The 20,541-nt window shown below is 34.7% G+C and overlaps 1 long non-coding RNA gene across 1 annotated transcript; it reads right to left on the bottom strand.

The window, feature by feature from the left end:
- Positions 1-19,305: 19,305 nt before the first annotated feature.
- LOC136225669 (uncharacterized) lies at positions 19,306-20,017 on the bottom strand. Its single transcript, XR_010687225.1, has 3 exons — positions 19,815-20,017; positions 19,609-19,733; positions 19,306-19,528 (listed from the first exon to the last, which is right to left on the bottom strand). It is a non-coding gene; the product is annotated as an uncharacterized lncRNA (long non-coding RNA).
- Positions 20,018-20,541: the final 524 nt, after the last annotated feature.

The raw sequence follows: 20,541 nt of genomic DNA, 5'->3' as shown, positions 1-20,541 counted from the left end.
GATGCTTCAAAAAGGTGAAACAAACACCCGTAAATATACATCTCGCTTGAAAATTATAACCAATTTTGCCCTTATCTCATAAAAAAAAAGGTAATTAATTTATTAGTCCCTATATTTTGACAAAACACATTGTTTAGTCTTTGAATTTTCAAAAACACACGGTAAGGTCCCTAACCTTTTTCTCGATGAACTGTTTAGTCCCTAACGTTTTTTTCGGTGAACTGTTTAGTCCCTGCCGTTAGACTCTCATGAAGATTCTGTTAATCAATTTGAATTTGAGTCAAATTCTATTTAAAAAAATGTAATGTCTTAACTACCATTTACCACAAAATCAAATATATAAGACCATTATCTTAATTGTTTCTCATCTCTGCGTTCTTCTGGTTGATTTGAGTCGATTATGAGTTACGGATTCAATCATTTCTCCATTTTTTAGCGCGAGTTGTGTGAGAAAAACATAGAGGTGTAAATTGCTTTTAACTAATAAATAGTAAAGGGTAATTTAGTCATTTCTGAATTCATAAATGGTAAAAAAATCTAACAAACAGACGGAAGGACTAAATAGTTCACTGAGAAAAAAGTTAGGAACCTTACAGTGTGTTTTTAAAAATACAGAGACTAAACAGTATGTTTTGTCAAAATATAGAGACTCATAAACTAATTACCCTAAAAAAAATAGAATAAAAAGAAAAACAATCTTAGATTTTTTTTTTATTCATAGCAACTAAATAAGTCCAAAAATATCTAATTAAAAAAATAGTATAAGAATGGTGCTAGATTAATCTTTTGAAATCCAAAGTAAAAGAATGGTGCTGGATTAATCTTTTGAAATCCAACTAGTTGAAAAAATATATCTAAACTAAATCCTTTTGAATTTGTCCAAAAAAATTTGATTAGCTTCATAAACTTTTAAAGCGTTCTGATAGCTCTATCAACTTACTTAAATGTCTAATTAGCTCCTTCAATTTGTTTAAAACATAATCAATTAATCATTTGATTGTAAAAAAAAAAAAGCTAAGCTCCGTGCGAAATCTGTGTTGTACGTGCCTTGAAAAAGTAAAACGATCAAGATCGTGATATGAGGTTCTAATATAAGAGATGATAAGTTTTACATTTGAGGACGTAAAAACTTCATTTTCAATATGTTTTAATCTATCATGTGACGGCACGTGAAACACACATTTCGCATGTAGCTTACTTCTTTGCAATCAAGTGATTAATTGATTACATTTTAAGCAGGTTGAGGGGCTATCAGGACACTTTGAAAGTTCAGGACTGATCAAGCTTTTTGTACAGGTTCAGAAGAAAATTGATATACTAAGCCTAATTTAATATTACATAAACTATACGGACTAGATGAGGGGTTTGGTGTTCAGTTCGATAAAAGTTCGGTCGTGTTCAGTTCAATTTATAAACAAATCGAGCATGAGTACGAGTTTTTGAGGTTCGATTCGTAAAGGAGTCGACCTTAAGCATTATGAAACTCGGATAAAAAACTCATGAACATGCTCTGTTGTAGGTTTTTGATCAAGTTGATGAATAAACTCGATTATAATGTTCATGAACAAGCTTGGTTTGACTATTTTTTAATTATAGTATTTTTATAAAGGGGGAAATATAAAATTACGTAGTTTTGTATGAAACTTTAGATTGTACTATGTAGCTTGTGAACATAATTAATGAATTATTCTGGGGCAACATCCATGAACATAATTAACGAGGTCCTTGCGAGCAAAACTCGTGAATAAATAAACAAGATGCCCCCGAGCAGCTCACAGTTAGATAACTTTCTTAATGATCAAGCTCGAATAGGATGTTCAGCTTAAACTGAGCTCGAGCTCGAGCTTGTACATATTCTGTCTAGTGGAGCATGAGTAGGCCAAAGCTCGACTTAGCTCGGCCATGGATCTTGGATTCGCATGGTCCAATTCTCAGTGATGAAGATAAGGCAGAAGAGCTTCATCCCGCTTGGTTCTCCATGTATCTTTAGAGTATCCGGACTTATTCTCCTTCTCCTCGCGCATGGGAGGCTCCAGGGGGAGGCCATATAGGCGGTTGCCAAGGGCCTCCCAGTTAGGAAGGTCTCTAATCAAAACTTCATCTTTTTTCATAAAAATATAGTACATGAATTTTTTTTGAAACAAAACTTCATTAATGAGCCAAAACCTGACAAAAGTTTAATATAGATACCGGAATAAAATTTTGAATAACATCAAAGTAATAGCATGATGAGAAACCGCTCGAGCCAATGCATGAGCTAAGCTATTTGCTTGTCTTCTAATAAATCAGATAGTAAATTCGTTGTTAAGTAACATAAGAGAACGACATTGGGAAATAATAACTTCTAACTCGGACTGATCCATCTGACACGACTAGATGGCCTTCGTCATCATCTGTCTCAAACATCACGTTTTCTAGCCCAGGTAATGGCCTATAGTAGAGCCCAGGCTTCCCCCCTCTCTGACATCCATAAGACCATCTGTCGTAGCTGTTCGGGCATTCAAGAAAGTACAGTCAACATCCATTAGCACCGCTCTTGTCACGACCGTATCCAAAAATTTCAATATCCCGATATAGATTATAATGCATATATTTTAGAGTATTAACTTATTGGGTATTATAAATATATTATTAGTTTTAATTTAATGTTTTTAGATATAAATTAAAAGTTTTAGGTAAGTTTTATAAAATGTCATGAATTAAAAGGATCAATAGAAAAATTTTCAAATTTCATAAAACCATACACGTGTAAAATAGTTGCTTCTTACAATTTAATTTTTTATTTAAAATAATAATAAATAATAAAAAAAAACAATAATAATAATTATTACTCAAAACCTTACACATGTCACCATGCATGTTTTAAAATAATAATAATAATAGTATAAGGATGCTTTGAAAAATGAAATGGAGAATACCAAGGGATTTTGGAGGGGGGGGGGGAGGGGGGGGGGAGGGGCAGGCGAAAAATTAGGGGCATTAGGGGCATAAGAGAACAAATATTGAAAATTTCACCCCTCACTTGGATTTTTTTTCATTTTACATCTTCTTTCTATTTTATTTCCCTTCTTTCTTCTATTTGAATCATACATATTTGATGAATTTTTACCATAAAAATTCAACCATATTCCTTCATAAACAAAAACCTATATATCAATTTTGTTTGGGGTTATGGATATTTGGAAATTATATGTTCGATTTGATGAAGAAATAGGATATGAAACAAGCATCATTGAACATTTGGGAATCACGTGAAGCATATAAAGTATCAACTATCAATAGATCACATCGACTCATTTTCGGTGTCGCACATCGACTCATTTTCAGCGACCGACGACGATATTTCGGTAACAATATTTTAGATCCAAATTATTTTAAAAATATTATAGGTATGATTGTGAGTATGTTTAGTTTAGGTAGTTTCGTTCAATTTTAACAGATTTAGATTTACTATTAATAATTTATCAACCATGGATAATCCATATAAACGTTAGACTATTATCCTTTAGATTTATTAGCGTGAAATTCGATATTAATGGGCTTTTAGCAACGTTACTAATTAAAAAGTATAATTGGTCCAAATTAATTATGTCAGTTTAAAAATTATATTTTAGTGACCGAAAATATTCCAATAAGAATATTTTGATTATTTTAAATCCTATCAAGTTAAAATTAAAATAAGTTATATAATAGAAATGGTAATGATGGATAATTGTCTTAGAAAAATAGAAATGATTACTATTGATGATTGTCAATTATAATCCACAAAAGAGTTTGAATATAAAATTAGTTGTATATAAAATCAGTACAAAAATGAGGAATATAAAATTATACAATTAGATTTATAATAATCTAACGAGGTTAATAAATAGTTAACTACTCTGATTTAGAATTACTAAGGTCGAGCTTAAAATAACCGATAAGAATATTTAACTTCATCGATACCATATTTTGAGAAATTTGATTATTGGAGTTGGATTAAATTATAAATCAGTGATTTTATATGAATTTTTGACAACTTTAGTTATTATTAAAGGAGTATTTGATTTTAAATGATTTTGTACTTTGAACAATTTTTAGAGAATATTTGAATAATTGTGCTTCTTTTGCGGAAGCCAAATGGTTTGTGGTTATGAAATAATTGTGAAATTTGATTGTGAAAAGAGATTTGAGCATGTTATACTTTTATGATTTTATATATATCCATCTAGAGTAATACGGATCGGTGGTTTTATATTTGAAGTCCATGTACAGTGAGGGACATGACCTGTGTACACAGTTGAAAGACCTATCGGGTATGGCAAAGAAGTGTTGAGTAAGACCATGCGGGTTAGGCAAAATTATGAGATATCTCGATTCTATTGTAGGGATTGATACGTAAGGGGAGAAACTCTAGGATGGATATAATGTTAAGTTTGTTGATTACGAATTTGGTTTGATAGACCGTGTGTTTGATTATGAATTTGGTTTGGTAAAACGTTTATTTGGTTCAAATTGGTTTGATAACCCGTTTATTTGGTTATGAACTCGTTTAATAAAGAGTTTACTTGATTATTCGTCGATTTGATGAACAATTTATTTGATTTCGGTTATTTTGATAAAACTGTTAATTCCAAAATACCGATATTTATTTATGAATTGATTTCATTTGTGGTTTGATTTCATTTGATAACATGGTTTTCAAGTTTAAAATTTTATATTGTTGGATTCGATAAAATATTCGTATATAAAATATATTTTAATTAGATTATCAAATAAATTCGAGATACTAAATATTGGATTATGTTCAATAACCGTATTATGAAAATAAAAATAAAAATTTGTATAGTAATAAAGTGAAGTATACAATTAGATAATTAATGAGTCAAAGTCAAACAAGATGTGAATAATTAAAGATATAACCTAAGTTAAGAGAACTACCTAAAATATGTAGAACTACGTGGCTTTGATTCCCGATTTAAAGATTAAAAGACATTCGGGATACGTAGCAAGCTTGATAGAATTATCGAGTCCAGGCCAAATAATTAAATAAAACTTTAGGTAGTCCAAATAAATTTTTATCTATTAGAAAAGTAAATTAAGAATTGAACGAGTTACAGATTGAAGAGCCGAATTCGTAGAATTCGTAGATCGTTATCCTGTTTCCTTTTCATGCCTGATGCCGTTTTGGGTCGGGTGTGACAGCTCTACATCCCATTTTCCCTAGTACAGTGAATAGACTAACATCAATACAATAAGAAAACGAGCCTTACGATGGTCGATGCCATAACTTCTCGCATCTAGTCGCATCAGTAGCCGGTCTAGGGGGTTTTCGTCTCTCGCAAACTTGCTTCCAGTCTGCCAGACATCTCCTGCTGCCCGCTATTACCTCCGCTGTAGAATTAGTCTTCTAGAGCCAATGTCGATCATTACGTGATCTCCACCAACTCCAAAGTAGCATTATAAATTGTTCAACCCGAATAGTACCGCCAGTCCTACAAATATGAAAGTCAAAAGCTGTGAAATTATATGCATCAGTCCCTGCTTGGTTAGTAACATCAATCAAGCCCACCTCTCTCCATACTTTCTGATATCTCTCCACACACCCTCAACATCTAATCCAACTCCACTCCCCCAGCATCGTAATCGATAACGTGTCGGGACACAATCTCTAACGAGCCTCCAATAGAAATACCGCACTTTGAGGGAACCGTCGGCTCCTAAATAGACTGCCAGAGACCCTCGACCTGAAGATTCTTATTATCAGAAATACCCTCAATTGCCAACCTATATGTGCTTCTCAAAGAATAACATCCATTGTTAGACCCATACCAAATAAACTGATCATGTCTCCCTTCTAACCGTGGTGTTGAACGACTTATATCCTTAATGTCTTGCTGAGAGAAGATTTACTGCAGGATATCAAAGTCCCAATCAATAGAATTCTGGATAAATATATCACATACCCGAAGATTCTCCAACTCGGCCACCATTAGAGTAGTAATTATCTGAAAATGTGAGTCCTGAAGCCACGGATCCTTCCAGACATTAATGGATTGACCATCCCCAATCTTCCACCTACCACCCTTTTGAAGCAATAAGTGAACCCCAAATGTTCCACCAAACATAGTTGGGCGAATAGCCCAATCTAAATCCCCATCTAGATAATATTTTACTTTAAATACTTTACTGACAAAAGAATCAGGGGATGACTATAATCGAAATCCTTGTTTTTCCCAGCATTGTTAAATTAAAGGAAGTTGATAACATCCAAAAATTACCCTTGGGGCATAACCACACATACCCATAGAGGGAAGGAGCAATTAGTGAAGAACTTCTCCGCCAAACAGAGAAGATCCGCTAGGTCAAGGCCATGGCGTATACCGCAGGCTGTATACCATAAAGACCCTGCCATGTGGATTCGCCTCATAAAGAAGACCAACATCCGCTAGACATGTATGGATACGTCGTCCAAGGTAGATCAATACAGAGAGTCATCAAACCGTTATCGAAGAAACCTCCACCATTAATAGTATTAATGGTTCCTTAAAGGCATTAATGGTCAGACATAAAGAATGTAGCATTAAACTACATTCAAGAGCATTAAATGAGGGATTACTACGATTGTTACAAAATCCTATATAAATACCCCCACTATGAGGTATTCTAGATACACACTATTCTAAACTCTACTTTGTGATTACTGTTTTATTCTTAAGAATATTACTGACTTTGGCATCAGAGTGTCCCCGGCCGATCCCAATGGCGCCTCACAGGGACGTAATCCGGTGAAGGAAAATCTGCAAGATATCAGAAGTGAAATCCTCTAACACCCAAACCTCCTTCATCTTTTGAGATACACAGGTGACAAAAGCCTTAATGGTTACGTTACGTTACGTTACGTTACGTTACAGGTGACAAAAGACTTGTCCTCGCCAACAACTTTTATTGTTTGCCATAAATGCTTAAACCACCAGTCTCCTCCAAGCATAAGTCAGGAGTGTGCATGGCTCAAAGAGATAGAGGCATGGGCATCCATAATGGTAAACTTTTAAAGCAGAAGTCAGAAGATGAAAGCGATAGAAGTCGTTTTTATCTCCAATAGACCTTTTAAATTTCGAAAGCTTCAGCCTCCAAGCATTACTATAAAAGCCCAAGAAAAAGCTCACTCTCATACTTGATCATCGATGAGAAAACAAGAGATTCAAGCAACAAAAGAGCAAAAGCATATTACGTTACGTTACGTTACGTTACGTTACATTACGTTACGTTACGTTACGTTACGTTACGTTACGTTACGTTACGTTACGTTACGTTACGTTACGTTACGTTACGTTACGTTACGTTACGTTATGTTACAGTTACGTTACGTTACGTTACGTTATGTTACAGGTGACAAAAGCCTTGTCCTCGCTAACAACTTTTACTGTTTGCCATGAATGCTTAAACCACTAGTCTCCTCCAAGTATAAGTCAGGAGTGTGCGTGGCTCAAAGAGATAGAGGCATGGTCATCCATAATGGTAAACGTATGAATTAGAAGTCAGAAGATGAAAGCGATAAAAGTCATTTTTATCTCCAATAGACCTTTTAAATTTCGAAAGCTTCAGCCTCAAAGCATTACTATAAAAGCCCAAGAAAAAGCTCTCTCTCATACTTGATCATCAACGAGAAAACAAAAGATTCAAGCAACAAAAGAGCAAAAGCATATTACATTACGTTACGTTACGTTATGTCATATTACATTATACGTTACATTATGCTAAGTTATATTTTGTTAGGTGACGTTAAATTAATTTACATTAACTTACGTTAAGTTATCTTACACTAAGTTACATTAAGTTTCGTTACGTTATGTTTTGTTATATTACATTACGCTATATTACATTACATTATGTTATGTTACGTTACCTTTGATAATTGTGTTTCCTTGGGACTCCTTAATTTTAGGCGTGAGTGAAGGATTCTGATCTGAAGATGATTCATAGAATGTCTCATTGATCAATGTGTCTTTAGAGATGTTTATTCATGAACCTTGTGTAGTTTAATCTAACGGTCTTCCTTACTTCAAACATCATAGTTGGTTTAGGATGAGGAAACATGGATCCTCGTATTATTCGGATAATATTAATATTTAACTCATTAATTGCACATGTTAATTTTTTAATTGGTTGACGTCCTATCTGTCATCAAATTATTAGCCCGACGCATAGATGACATCTTAAAACAGGAATTTTTTCAGTAATATTTTCATCATCATTAAAAGGCTTAATAGGTATCCAGCCCCCTAAACTTGTAACTTTTTTTCACCTAGCCCCCTCAACTTAGGGGACAACCTCTCAACCCCCTTAACTCTCCAAAAACATCACATACAACCTCTTAAACTTGTAACTTTTTTCACCTGACCCCCTCAACTTAGGGGACAACCTCTCAACCCCTTTAACTCTCTAAAAACATCACATATAGCCCCTTAACGCCTACGTGGCTCTAACATGGAATAAGTTGGATTGCACACATTAGAAAGCGCGTGAAGGTTGGCTTTAGAAACTTAAACGGTAAAAAAATCTCCTTTCTTCTTAAATCCCTAACGTTCTTCTCCTCAGAAATCCTTCCTTCATCTTTTTCGATTCCTTTAATTCACCTCTTTTCTGTCTTCAATCGGTCTCCGATTCAAGTTCAATAGTAAGTATCATCTCCTTCATCTCCTTTATTCCTCCTCTACATTCTTTTTATTCTTCTCCTTCTTCTTCTTCTGGTTTGCCTCTTTCTTCTTCTGAGATAATTCCTTTTTTTTGTCAATTAGGTTAGGGTTTATGTTGTCTTGAAACCGATTTCATGGTGGATACTCATGAATCATGTTTTTGTGGTGAATATGTTGTACTTAAGGTTTCGTGGAAACCTACAAATCAAGGAAGAAGACTCTACGGATGTCCAAATTATGGGGTAAGTTACTGGATTTACATGGAAAATTTTAAGAAAAAAATGACATGTGGCATTGGTGTGGTCAACAGTCAAGCGCGTTTTCTACATGGGTCAATATTTTGATCGGATATAGGGGTGTAAGGGGTTGTATGTGATATTTTTGGAGAGTTAAGGGGGTTGAGAGGTTGTCTCCTAAGTTGAGGGGGTCAGGTGAAAAAAAGTTACAAGTTTAAGGGGTTGTATGTGATGTTTTTGGAGAGTTAAGGGGGTTGAGAGGTTGTCCCCTAAGTTGAGGGGGCCAGGTGAAAAAAAGTTACAAGTTTAAGGGGCTGGATGCCTATTAAGCCTCATTAAAATCACAAATTTTATTATATGACGCATGTATGTTATGGTATGTCGAGCCATTGATTTGATGACAAATGACATATTTTATAATTTTGGGTTTATATTTTAGGAGTGACTCTGGAATAGGAAGAGGTACAAGCACCAGCCAGATACTCTTTACGTGGCTCGGTCTCTTTAGTTTGGGATAACTGACTGAGCTGATAACACCGATTGCAGATAGATTTTGAAATCCAAGGTTTAGAATTTTTATTTTGTGGTCTAGAATTTTATGTAAATAATTTCCTAAAAAAGTATTTAATCAATTAGTTGCTGATGTTAATTTTTTTATTGGTTTATGTGTTACATGCCATCAAAGTACTAGCCGGATAGATGGATGTAATGATGAAACACAAGAAATTTTTTTCCTTTTTCTCTAGCAGTATTTTCCATTATCACTAAATGAGAAATTTTAGTATGTTTGATGTATAGATGACGTGGTACATCAAACCAATGGTTTGATGACACATCATATATTGAAAATTTGATGACACGTCGCATATTTAGAGTTTAGTTCTTATAATTTAGAATTTAGTGTTTATATTTTAAGGTCTAAAATTATATTTTTTGTTCTATAATTTCACATAAATAATTAAATTAAAGATATTAATAACTAATTGATTATATTTAGAGGTTGTCTCACCTTTCTACAGGGGAAGGGTCGAGTAGTAAGGCTGTTTCTCTGAATCCTCCTGTGGATGCTCCTATTGGAAAAGCTATAGGAGTGAGTAAGATGAACATGAAGACACTTAAAGTGAAACCTAAGAAGAACCTTAATTGGTTAGACTCTTGGGCTAAAAGGGGACCTTCTGGGACTTCCTCTAGGCTCTCAGGAGCCCCGAATAAATACCTGATCTAGGGTTTGGGCTTGTGTTAGTAGTCTTCCTTTCTGATGGATTTCTTTGTTTGGAATGTTAGAGGTGCGGCGAGCAAGGCAACTCGCATTCATGTTAATGATCTTATTAAACAGTTTAACCCCTCCTGTTTTGTTCTTCTAGAGACCAAGGTCAGTGGAGCTAAAGCAGACGAGGTGGTTAGAAAGTTTAAGAATTGGAATTGTGTCAGATCGGAGGCTACTGGCCGGGCTGGGGGGATTTGGCTCTTTTGGAAGCCAGGTCTTGTTAATATTGATATTGTTAGTATGGACTGTCAGTTCATTCATAGTAATGTGTGCTACCCTGGTAATAAACATTTCTTTGTTACCTTTGTTTATGTCGATCCTGTTCTTTCTAATCGTACAAGGTTGTGGGAGATCCTTCATTCTATTAGCTCTAACATGGTGGAGGCTTGGTTGGTGGCCGGGGATTTTAATGATATAGCCCTTTTAAGTGATCAGAGGGGAGGGGGTAATCATTATGTGAACCGGTGCCTTAACCACAAGCGTAGTATGGATCTGTGTGGGCTTTCAGACCTGGGTGCTGCTGGCCACAAATTTACCTGGAAAATAAATAGCTTGTTTGTGAGGTTGGATAAGGTGTATGCTAATGTTGCGGCTATCTGTAGGTTTCCTGAGGTCAAGGTGCTGAATCTCCCCTTCCGTCACTCTGACCATTGCCCTATCCTCATTAATTTGGTCAAAGGTAACCGACTGAAAGGTAACAGACCCTTTAGATATCTTGTGGCTTGGGATTCTCATCCCGACTTTAGGAATTTCGTGAAAACCAATTGGCATCCCCACTCTGATGTTCTCCTCGCTGCTGAGGAATTCAGAAGGAAGGTGGTTGTTTGGAATAAAGACATCTTTGGCCATATTATCAGGAGGAAGAATAAACTCTTGAGGAGGATGGAAGGCGTTCAGCGTTGCTTGGAGGCTCGTTTCGACCATAGCTTAAATGGTCACCTTAGAGCTCTCCAGAACGAGTTGGAAGCTGTGCTTAGACAGGAAGAGCTTCTTTGGTTCCAGAAGTCTAGGAAGGCCTGGATTCAAGACGGGGATCGGAATACCAGGTTTTTTCATCTCTCTACGATCATTAGGAGACAGAGGAATAGGATTGATGCTATCAAGGACGCTAGTGACGAGTGGATTTTTGAGGAGGAAGACATTCGTCGCTCAGCCCTTGATTTCTACAAGGACCTGTTTAGAGAGGAAGCTGTGGACTTGGAGAGTGCCCACTCTGGTATTTCCTTTCCTCGTTTGGGGGAGGACGCTATTAAAGATGCTTTCCATCCTATTGACCTTAAAGAGATTGATCTGGCCTTCTCTAGCATAGGGTCCACTAAGGCTCCTGGGATTGATGGTATCCCCGCTAGTTTCTATCATAAACACTGGGATACTGTTAAGGAGGGCATATACAGTTTTGTGTTAGGTGTTTTTGGTGGCTCTAACGATATCAGGTCGGTTAATAAAACCCTCATTGTCTTGATTCCTAAGGTTGTTAAGCCTTCCTCCTTCCTCCAGATGAGACCCATCAGTCTTTGTAATGTTTTGTATAAAGCTATTACTAAGATTGTGGCTAATAGAATCCGAAAGATCCTTTCGGATATAATTAGCCAGAACCAAGGGAGCTTTGTTCCTGGTAGACAATTGATGGATAACGTTGTTATTGCCCAGGAGGTTGTCCATTCTATGAAGATTAAGAAAGGTAAGAAAGGGATTGTGGCCCTCAAACTGGATCTGGAGAAAGCCTATGATAGATTGAACTGGAGCTTTCTTCTGGATAGTTTAGCCAAAGCTGGCATCCCGGAGAACTGGAGGATTTTGATTGAGAAGTGTATCTCCTCTCCCGTTTTCCAGGTCATGATCAATGGGGACATGTCGGATGAGTTTTCTCCCTCCAGAGGAATTCGTCAAGGAGATCCTATGAGTCCCTTCCTCTTTGTTATTGCCATGGAAAGACTGTCTCACCTGATCCAAGAGGCGGTGTGCAAAGGGACTCTCCACCCTGTTTCTATCAACAGACATTGCCCCCCTATTACCCATTTACTCTTTGCTGATGACGTCATGCTTTTCGTTGAGGGTAATGAGGAGCAAATTAAAACAGTTATGGATATCCTTGATTGTTTTTGCGAGGCTTCTGGCCAGAAGGTTAACATCCAAAAGTCCCGTATGCTTTGTTCCAAAAATATGGACAATAGCTTGTGCAGAAGACTGAGTGAGCTCTCTGGCATACCTCTGACGAACTCCTTGGGGAAGTATCTTGGGGTTCCTCTTCATAGTGACAGGGTTTCCAAAGCCTCTTTCAAGGATATTTTGGACAAAACTAATGGTTTGTGTGCTAGCTGGAAAGCTAATTCTCTTTCCCTTGCAGGTCGCCTTACCTTGATCCAGTCAGTTAACTGCGCTGCTCCGAACCACATCATGCAGGCCTGTAAGCTTCCTGAGCCTGTCCTTAGTGACCTGGATAAGATAAATCGGCGTTTCCTGTGGGGTGAGTCTGGAGATGGGAGAAAGGTTCACCTGGTCCCGTGGAAGGAAGCTTGCCAGCCTAAAAACAGGGGGGGTCTTGGTATTAGGCAGGCAAAGGACAATAATAAAGTCCTGTTAATGAAACTTCTTTGGAGAATGTGACAATGCCCCTCCTCTCTTTGGGTCCGTCTCTTGTGCGGGAAGTATCGGAAAGATAGAATCTTTGGTGGCCCGAAGGAGAGGGTTGTTAGCTGTTCCTTTCTCTGGAAAGGGCTTAGTGCCGTGTTTGCTGAATTCTGTACGGGGATTGGCCTGGAGGTGGATAATGGTAGATCTATTAGCTTCTGGTATGACACCTGGATTGGTGATAAACTGCTGATTGATGTGTGTAATGCCCCTCCGTCGGCTGATCTCCTTTCCTGGAAAATTGCTGATGTGGTGGACTCGGAGGGAGACTAGATCTGGTCAAAGTTCGACTCTTTCTTTAGTCTGGACACCCTTCTTAACATTAGAGGAGTGAAGATTAGCAATCAAGAGGAGGATAAGGATATACATTGTTGGGCCTTGACGAATAATGGTACTTATTCTTGTAAATCGGCCTATGAAGCTTTTACCCCTAATAGGGCTGATCCTCCCTTGGAGATTTAGAAGTCCATATGGTCCCTCAAGATCCCTTACCGTATCAGGAGCTTCCTTTGGCTGGGTATCAAAGACAGGCTCCTTACGAATGCGGATAGGCACAGAAGGCACTTGACTGAGTCTAGTGCCTGTAGTAGATGCAGAGGCAATGTGGAAACCTTGTGCCATGCCTTGAGGGATTGCCCAAATAGTAAGAAGATCTGGGAAGGGATCCTCCCTCATCACATCCGCCCTTCCTTCATGGCCTTTTCTGAAGGGGACTGGTTCTCTCAAGGAGCCAAGGGGAACTTGCTGGCCAACATGGAGCACGGTGCCATCCTCTTTGCTATTACTTGTCACCAAATTTGGAAGTGGAGGAATGAAGAATTATTTGCGGGTAAGGCTGTCCTTATTCCTGATTTACTGTTTTTCTTCCCGAAGAAGCTCTTTGTTATTACTAAAAGCTTTGAAAGAGATTCCCTTGTTCGCCCCTCCCCGGATAAAGAGATCCTGCTAGTTGGCTGGAGTAAGCCTAGAGAAGGGTTTGCTAAGTTGAATACTGATGGCTCCTGCCTTAGCAATGGCAGAATTGCTGCTGGAGGAGTTCTTCGGGATGCTGGTGGCAATTGGATGGCGGGGTTTACCCATAACTTGGGGACGGGCTCGTCCTTTTCTGCGGAGCTCTGGGGTATCTTGTCAGGTATTAAACTCGCCATTCGCATGGGTGTTAAAAAGCTCTCGGTGGAATCTGATAATCTGGAGGCTATTAACAGGATTTCAGATAGCCAGGCTGTTTGTCTGAAGAGCCAGAATCTCATCAAAGCTATTTTGAGGCTTCGTCCTGCCTTTGAGTATCTTAATTTCTCCCATATTTTTAGGGAGCAAAACCGTGTGGCGGATCGCTTAGCAGCTGCTGGGCATGGGAGAATGTTAGGTGTTTCTACCCTATCTGTTCCTCCTTTTCTTTTGCCTTCTCTCCTAGAGGATAGGATTGGAGTCAGCCTTCCTAGACTGATCCCGGTGTAGGTTTTTTGTTGGTTTTGTTTTTTTCCTTTCCTTTCTTACCAAAAAAAAAAAAATTTTGATTATACATAATTAATTTTATATTAGTTAATGTGTCACGTGAAATAAAATTAATTCAAATTACTTTTTTCCAAAAGACACTAACTTTCAAGATTCATATTTTTCATTTCCTAGAAAAAATTTATTATGAAAGAGAAAATGAATTAGAACAAAATAATTCGATAATAAATTGCATTAATTAAAAAAATCTCTACACACATTTTTCTAGGTACCCATGGATGGGTAATACCCGTTAAAAGTGAACCCACATATATATATATATATATATATATATATATATATATATGAAAATTTGAGATCTCCAATTGAGTATGAAAAAAAAAAGAATGACAACAACTTTTTCATACATTTGGTGTAATATGACTCATAAAATAAATAGGGTTAATTTCAAATAAAATCATGTCGTTTTACATATTTTTCAAATGGGTAAATGTGGTTGGAAAAAAATTCATTTTTCTAAATTTTGCCGATAACGACCTCAAAATGAAAAATTTCAAGAATTAAATGATAATTTAATCAACTTTAATTCTTCAACTTTTTAGGTTTGAGGTTATTTAGATGTTGTTTTTACGAGAGAAAAAACTTCAAAAATAATGATTTTAAAAAAAGTAAAAAAAGGTTCCATGGTAAATATAATACTAAACAACTTTAATTCTTGAAATTTTTTATTTTGAGATCGTTATTGGCTTGGCAAAATAAAAATTTAGCCAACCACATGTACCGCTCTACAAAAGAAATGTGAAAACACGATGTTTTATTTGAAATTAACCCAAATAAATATTCATTATGGCAAACAGGAGGTCACTAACCAAACACCTTTTCGAGTGTAAAAAGCAAACGGGAGATCACTAACCAAACACCTAATGCTGTTTTTCAGATTTAAAAGGCAAACAGTAGGTCACTAACCAAACACCTAAAACTCTCCATTTTGAAATGAAGACAAAATGGAGCATGAAAATAAGCAACCAAACACCCCTTTAGTAACTTTAAGGGTTTGTTTCAAAATGATCACTCATCTTAAATTTGTCTCAGTAAAAAATCAATCAACTTTTAGTTCTAACCGCCATTTTAATTGGTGAAATATCAACACATGGTAAAATTGAAATTGTATTGTACACGCTTGAAACCAAAAGGGCATCCATGCGAAATGGTGTACAATTGATTATAATAACCTTTTGGTTTAATAATTTGTTTTTTTTTTAATTTATTCTAGGGAAATAACTTACGTAAAAAAATTTGAATTTTTTTTGTCTAACTCGTACAATAGACAATATATTTTTAATTTTTTTTCATTTTATTTTCACGTCAAATCATATGTTTATGATCTGTTACTAATGAGTGATAAAATGACTTACATGCCAAGATTCATTACCGAGAAGACAGTTTGATGAATTATTTCTCAAATCAACTTTAACAACGTTAGGGGTAAATTTTATATTGGCTGCCAATCTTAAATGTAAAATTGCACCATTTTAGATGTTAGAAGTAAAATTTTCCATGACTATAAACTTTATAACCATATAATTAGATCTATTTAACTTACAATAATATTAATACGGGAATGACATTTGTAATAAAAAAAAAATACAAAAACAAAACACATCAATTATTCTTCTTTACACAATTAAAACCACTCTAACTCTAAGAAATTAATAAACTGAAAAAAGAAATTCACTACCTGGACAGACAGTGAATTTGGAGACTAAAAAATTAGGAAGTTTTATTCCTTACTTACTATAGCAACTACTAGTGCCAAACAATATATATCAACCTTCCTCTTTTTACATTACTATCTATTCACAAAAAGCATACTATTAAATATATAATATTAACTTTTATTTATAATAATAATTAGTTATTACAATACTTTTATAAAACATATATTTAAATATATAATTAAAACAATCCTGGAATAAATGGAGCATCAAGATTTGGCAGCCATTCTTCACCCTTTAGAAATTTTGACACAGTATATTTTTCCGCACTCTTTTTTTTCATAACAGAATTTACTCCAGACCATTTCACTCGATTTTGAAGAACTGCTCCTTTCCCTGAATTCTTATATTCTCCATAAAATACCGTGTCTTCAAAATTGTGTTTATCCCACTTCAACCAACCTTTTGAATTTATAACTCCTGTCATGGAAGATTCCATAAAGACAACAGTAGATTTGTTTTTCCATGATCGCCCCAAATAAGTCGGACTTGGTGATTTTGACCGTAATAAATCTTTATCACCATCTATGTTACACTGATGGAAAGCAAAGCCGCATGGCTTATTCTTAATTCCCTCATCTATGCAACCATTTGCCGTTATAGCATTTTCCTTTTCTCCTAGACCCTGTCTAGCTAATATTTGACAATTTTGAAAAGTAGCAGGGCCTTCTCCAAAGATAAAATCTATTGTTCCATAAATATCACATTCACGAAAAAATTGAGGACCAGCCTGGATATACAACGTGTCTTGATACCCTTCAATACTAACATGATAAAATGGAGAATATGGTGAATTTGAATGAATTGCTACAGCTTGCTCATTTTCCGATCCTGCAATATTTCTCACAGTGAGATTAATTGCTAAAAAGCCACTACCATCAATTCTCAGAGTAGCTTATTGCTGAATAGTCTTGTTTACTTTTTGACTGAAATTTCCAAAGATTATAGTACGATTCTTTCCATCACCCACAATCGTAATATTTTCTTTTTCTTTTCGAACAACTATATTTTCGTTATATTTACCTTCCTTAATGTATATAACAAAACGATGTATGGCATTTGATGGGACAGCTTCGATGGCGTCGCTTATTCTGGTGTAGTTGCCTAGATTGATGTCCTTGCTTACAATGACGTTGGGAGTAAGGAAAGTGATAGAACCACCTAAGCGAAAAGAAAAAATAGCAAGAAAAAATAGAAATGTAGTCATTCTAATGCAAAGTGTGTTTTGAAGAAATAATTCCATAAGAATTACAAAGATAAGTTGTTATAGATATGTATGTGTATAAAAATTTCTTAGAACTTACATTTGTATATGACACATATATATAGGAAATCTTCAAGTAAGTTAGTTTGGAAAATTATACATTTTTAGATATCTTTTTAGGCAACTCAAATGGTTTGTTTGGACAATTAAATCAAAAACATCACAAATGGTTTGGTTGAAAAAAAAATAAATGTTAAACATTCCAAATGGTTTGCATTTAAAATTAAATGTGAAATGTTAATAAGTAAAATAAAGTATTTTTATTCCAAATCCTCAATCTTTAATCATGAATGAGCAACATTTGATACAAAACATTCCAAATGGTTTGATTGAGAAAATAAATGTTAAACATCCCAAATGCTTTGTATGAAAATTAAATGTGAAATTTTAAAATATTTTAATTATAAATCTTCAATCTATAAACATGCATGAGCTACAATTGATACAAAACATCCCAAATGATTTGGTTGATAAAATAAATGTTAAACATGTCAAATGGTTTATATGAAAAATTAAATGTGAAACGTTAATAAGTAAAATATTTTAATTATAAATCTTCAATCTATAAAATACAAAACATCCTAAAAAATTTGGTTGAAAAAATAAATGTTAAACATGTCAAATGGTTTGTACGAAAAATTAATTTCGTAAAATTGATCCGACAAAGATTACTATTAAGTTATTAGAACTTTAATGAGTATCTCAAAATGGTCATTCATCTTAAATTTGTTTCAATAAAATCATTCAACTTTTAATTCTGGCAACCTGTTAATTGGTGAAATTTCAACACATGATAACATAAATATTGTATCATACACGCTTCAAACCAAAACAGCATTCGAGTGAAGGGATGTACCAGTGTTTATTCTGGGAAACCATTTTTGTGGAGTAATAAAAAATTTATCAGTCTTGCAAACAAAAATTATTTATAGCTACGGCTAAATTTGTGGCTAAAAATTTCCATGACAAAATGATTTAGCTATGATAAAATATTCCGTAGCTTGTCGTAGCTAGAAGTAGCGTAGCTAAAGGTTTAGCTACGTAATTAATTAGGTTACTAACTAATAACAGATACATATAGCTACAAAAATAAAATAAAAATACAAATATAATGATATTATTTATTGCAATGAAAATATTTAACTTGTAGCTAAACATTAATGTAATTAGCTACAAAAAGTAAAGTTTAAGATAAATTTTACATTAGTTGTTAACAGTGTTTGTAGCTGAAAAATTCAACTTTCTGCCACAAGTATTTAACTTGTAACACAATGTTAATATAAGCAGCCATAAGATTACAAAAAAAAAAGCTAAAACTTGAATCTACAGATTTGAAATTAATTTTGTAGCAAAAATGAAAACTTATTGCTTTAAATAAAATATAACATAGCAAAATCAGTTTGTAGCTATAAATTTTAAATTTGTAGTTGAAAATGAATAATATTTTTTTGGGTAAAGTACGAAAAAAATGCTCATGGTTTGCCTTATTTGCAAATAGAGGTTCGTGGTTTAAAAGTTTGCAAATAGAGGTACGTGGTATGTTTTTTTTTTACAAAATAAAGAATTTAAAACTAAACTTTTAAGTAATGGATGACAATAAGAACATTTTTTTAATATATTTTTTTTCAATTACATTTATATATTGACAAAACACAGATCCCAAAATCAAATTGCAACTGTGTAAATGAACTTAAATATCAATTTAGTTCATATATTGTCAGATTAGTAAAAAAACGTAATATTTATAACCATATTATTTATTGTTTCGATTTAGGAAGTTTTTTCGGGGATTGGTTGTGTTTTGGTGATATGTAAGAATAAATTTTTTTAAGATAAAAATATCTTTTGTTGTAATTAGAACTTAACTGTGTAATTGTAATATTTTGTTTTGTAAATAAAACATATCACAAACCTTTATTTGTAAACTTTTAAACCACGTGACTCTGTTTGTAAATTTGACAAACCATATGCATTTTTTTCGTAATTTTCTCTATTTTTTTTATAATATTCACCATATAAGAAGAAAGACTCTTTTAGAATATTTCAATAACTAAAAAACTATACGATGAAACAAATATTAAGGTTAGAATTCATGCTGATTGTTTGCACATTGAGATTTCTGGATAAGTTTCTAATTTCTTGTATGACGAACTAGTCCATCTCTACATCTTGGTGCTTTCCTCAGGCCATTAACACCCCTGCAACCTATCTTTCTTTCCACCCTGCAATATAAAAAAGTTCAAATTAAAGCTACAAAGCAAGAATTAATCTTGACTTCCTTTTAAAAATCTTACTATCCCACCTTAATGAGACTATATGTACACTGTATGAAACCTTGAACATAAGCTTCTCGGTCTCAATATCATCCCTTTGACCATCTCGAACCGCCAAACAATCCCTCGACTTCTCAATCAATGAAAGCAAGAACTGTTTAGAAACAACCACAACATCAGAATAGATCGATAAGCCCTGACCCATCTTGGGAATAAAATTTTGATGTAGATCTACCTGAATCCTCTTGTGAATAAAGTTTTTGATGTGGATCCGATCACCATCCACGTTCCCCTTACATTCTCAACCTTCAAGTTCTCGACCTTCTCTTTACACATGGAACTGAAACAAGAGAAAAGAATTAGTTAGGGTTTTCCAATGTTAAATAACCATAAACCCATCCCTGCATAATAGAAGGATAGATCCAAAATTAAATATGAAAAAATAGAAAATTAAAAAAAAACAGAAAGAAATATGAAATCACAAAAAAATTAAAACAGGGTGGTTGTAAAGAGAAAGAAGGAATAAGACGACTTTGAGCACTAAGAAGGGATAAAAACATGAAAGAGTGACAAGAAAGACTGAATGGGTTAGGCGTAGGGACGACTTTGAGCACTAAGATGCAGGGGTGGAGACACGAGGGGGACCGGGCCCTCCCGTTGCTAGAACCACTATGACCACTAGTAGTTTCGGTCCTTTGTTTTCATAAAATTTGAGGTCTTGTGGTGTTCCGGTTCCCTGTTTTCAAGAATATTAGATCTGTGTTGAATTAGCACTCAAAAATTAGCCAAAGTCCTGTTAGGTCTTCTATAAATGTTAGGTCGTTTCCAAATCCAAATTTCTAATTTTTTTTTGGCCTGTCAGACATTTCTTAAATCTAAATTTCTAATTTTTTTCACCTATTAGGTATTTTCTAAATCCGAATTTTTTCTATTAGACACCGATTTAGCAAAAATAATAATTT

The sequence above is a fragment of the Euphorbia lathyris genome, chromosome 4 (assembly GCF_963576675.1).
Source record: "Euphorbia lathyris chromosome 4, ddEupLath1.1, whole genome shotgun sequence".
Lineage (NCBI taxonomy): Eukaryota > Viridiplantae > Streptophyta > Magnoliopsida > Malpighiales > Euphorbiaceae > Euphorbia > Euphorbia lathyris.
This window is presented reverse-complemented; position numbering and strand designations above follow the sequence as displayed.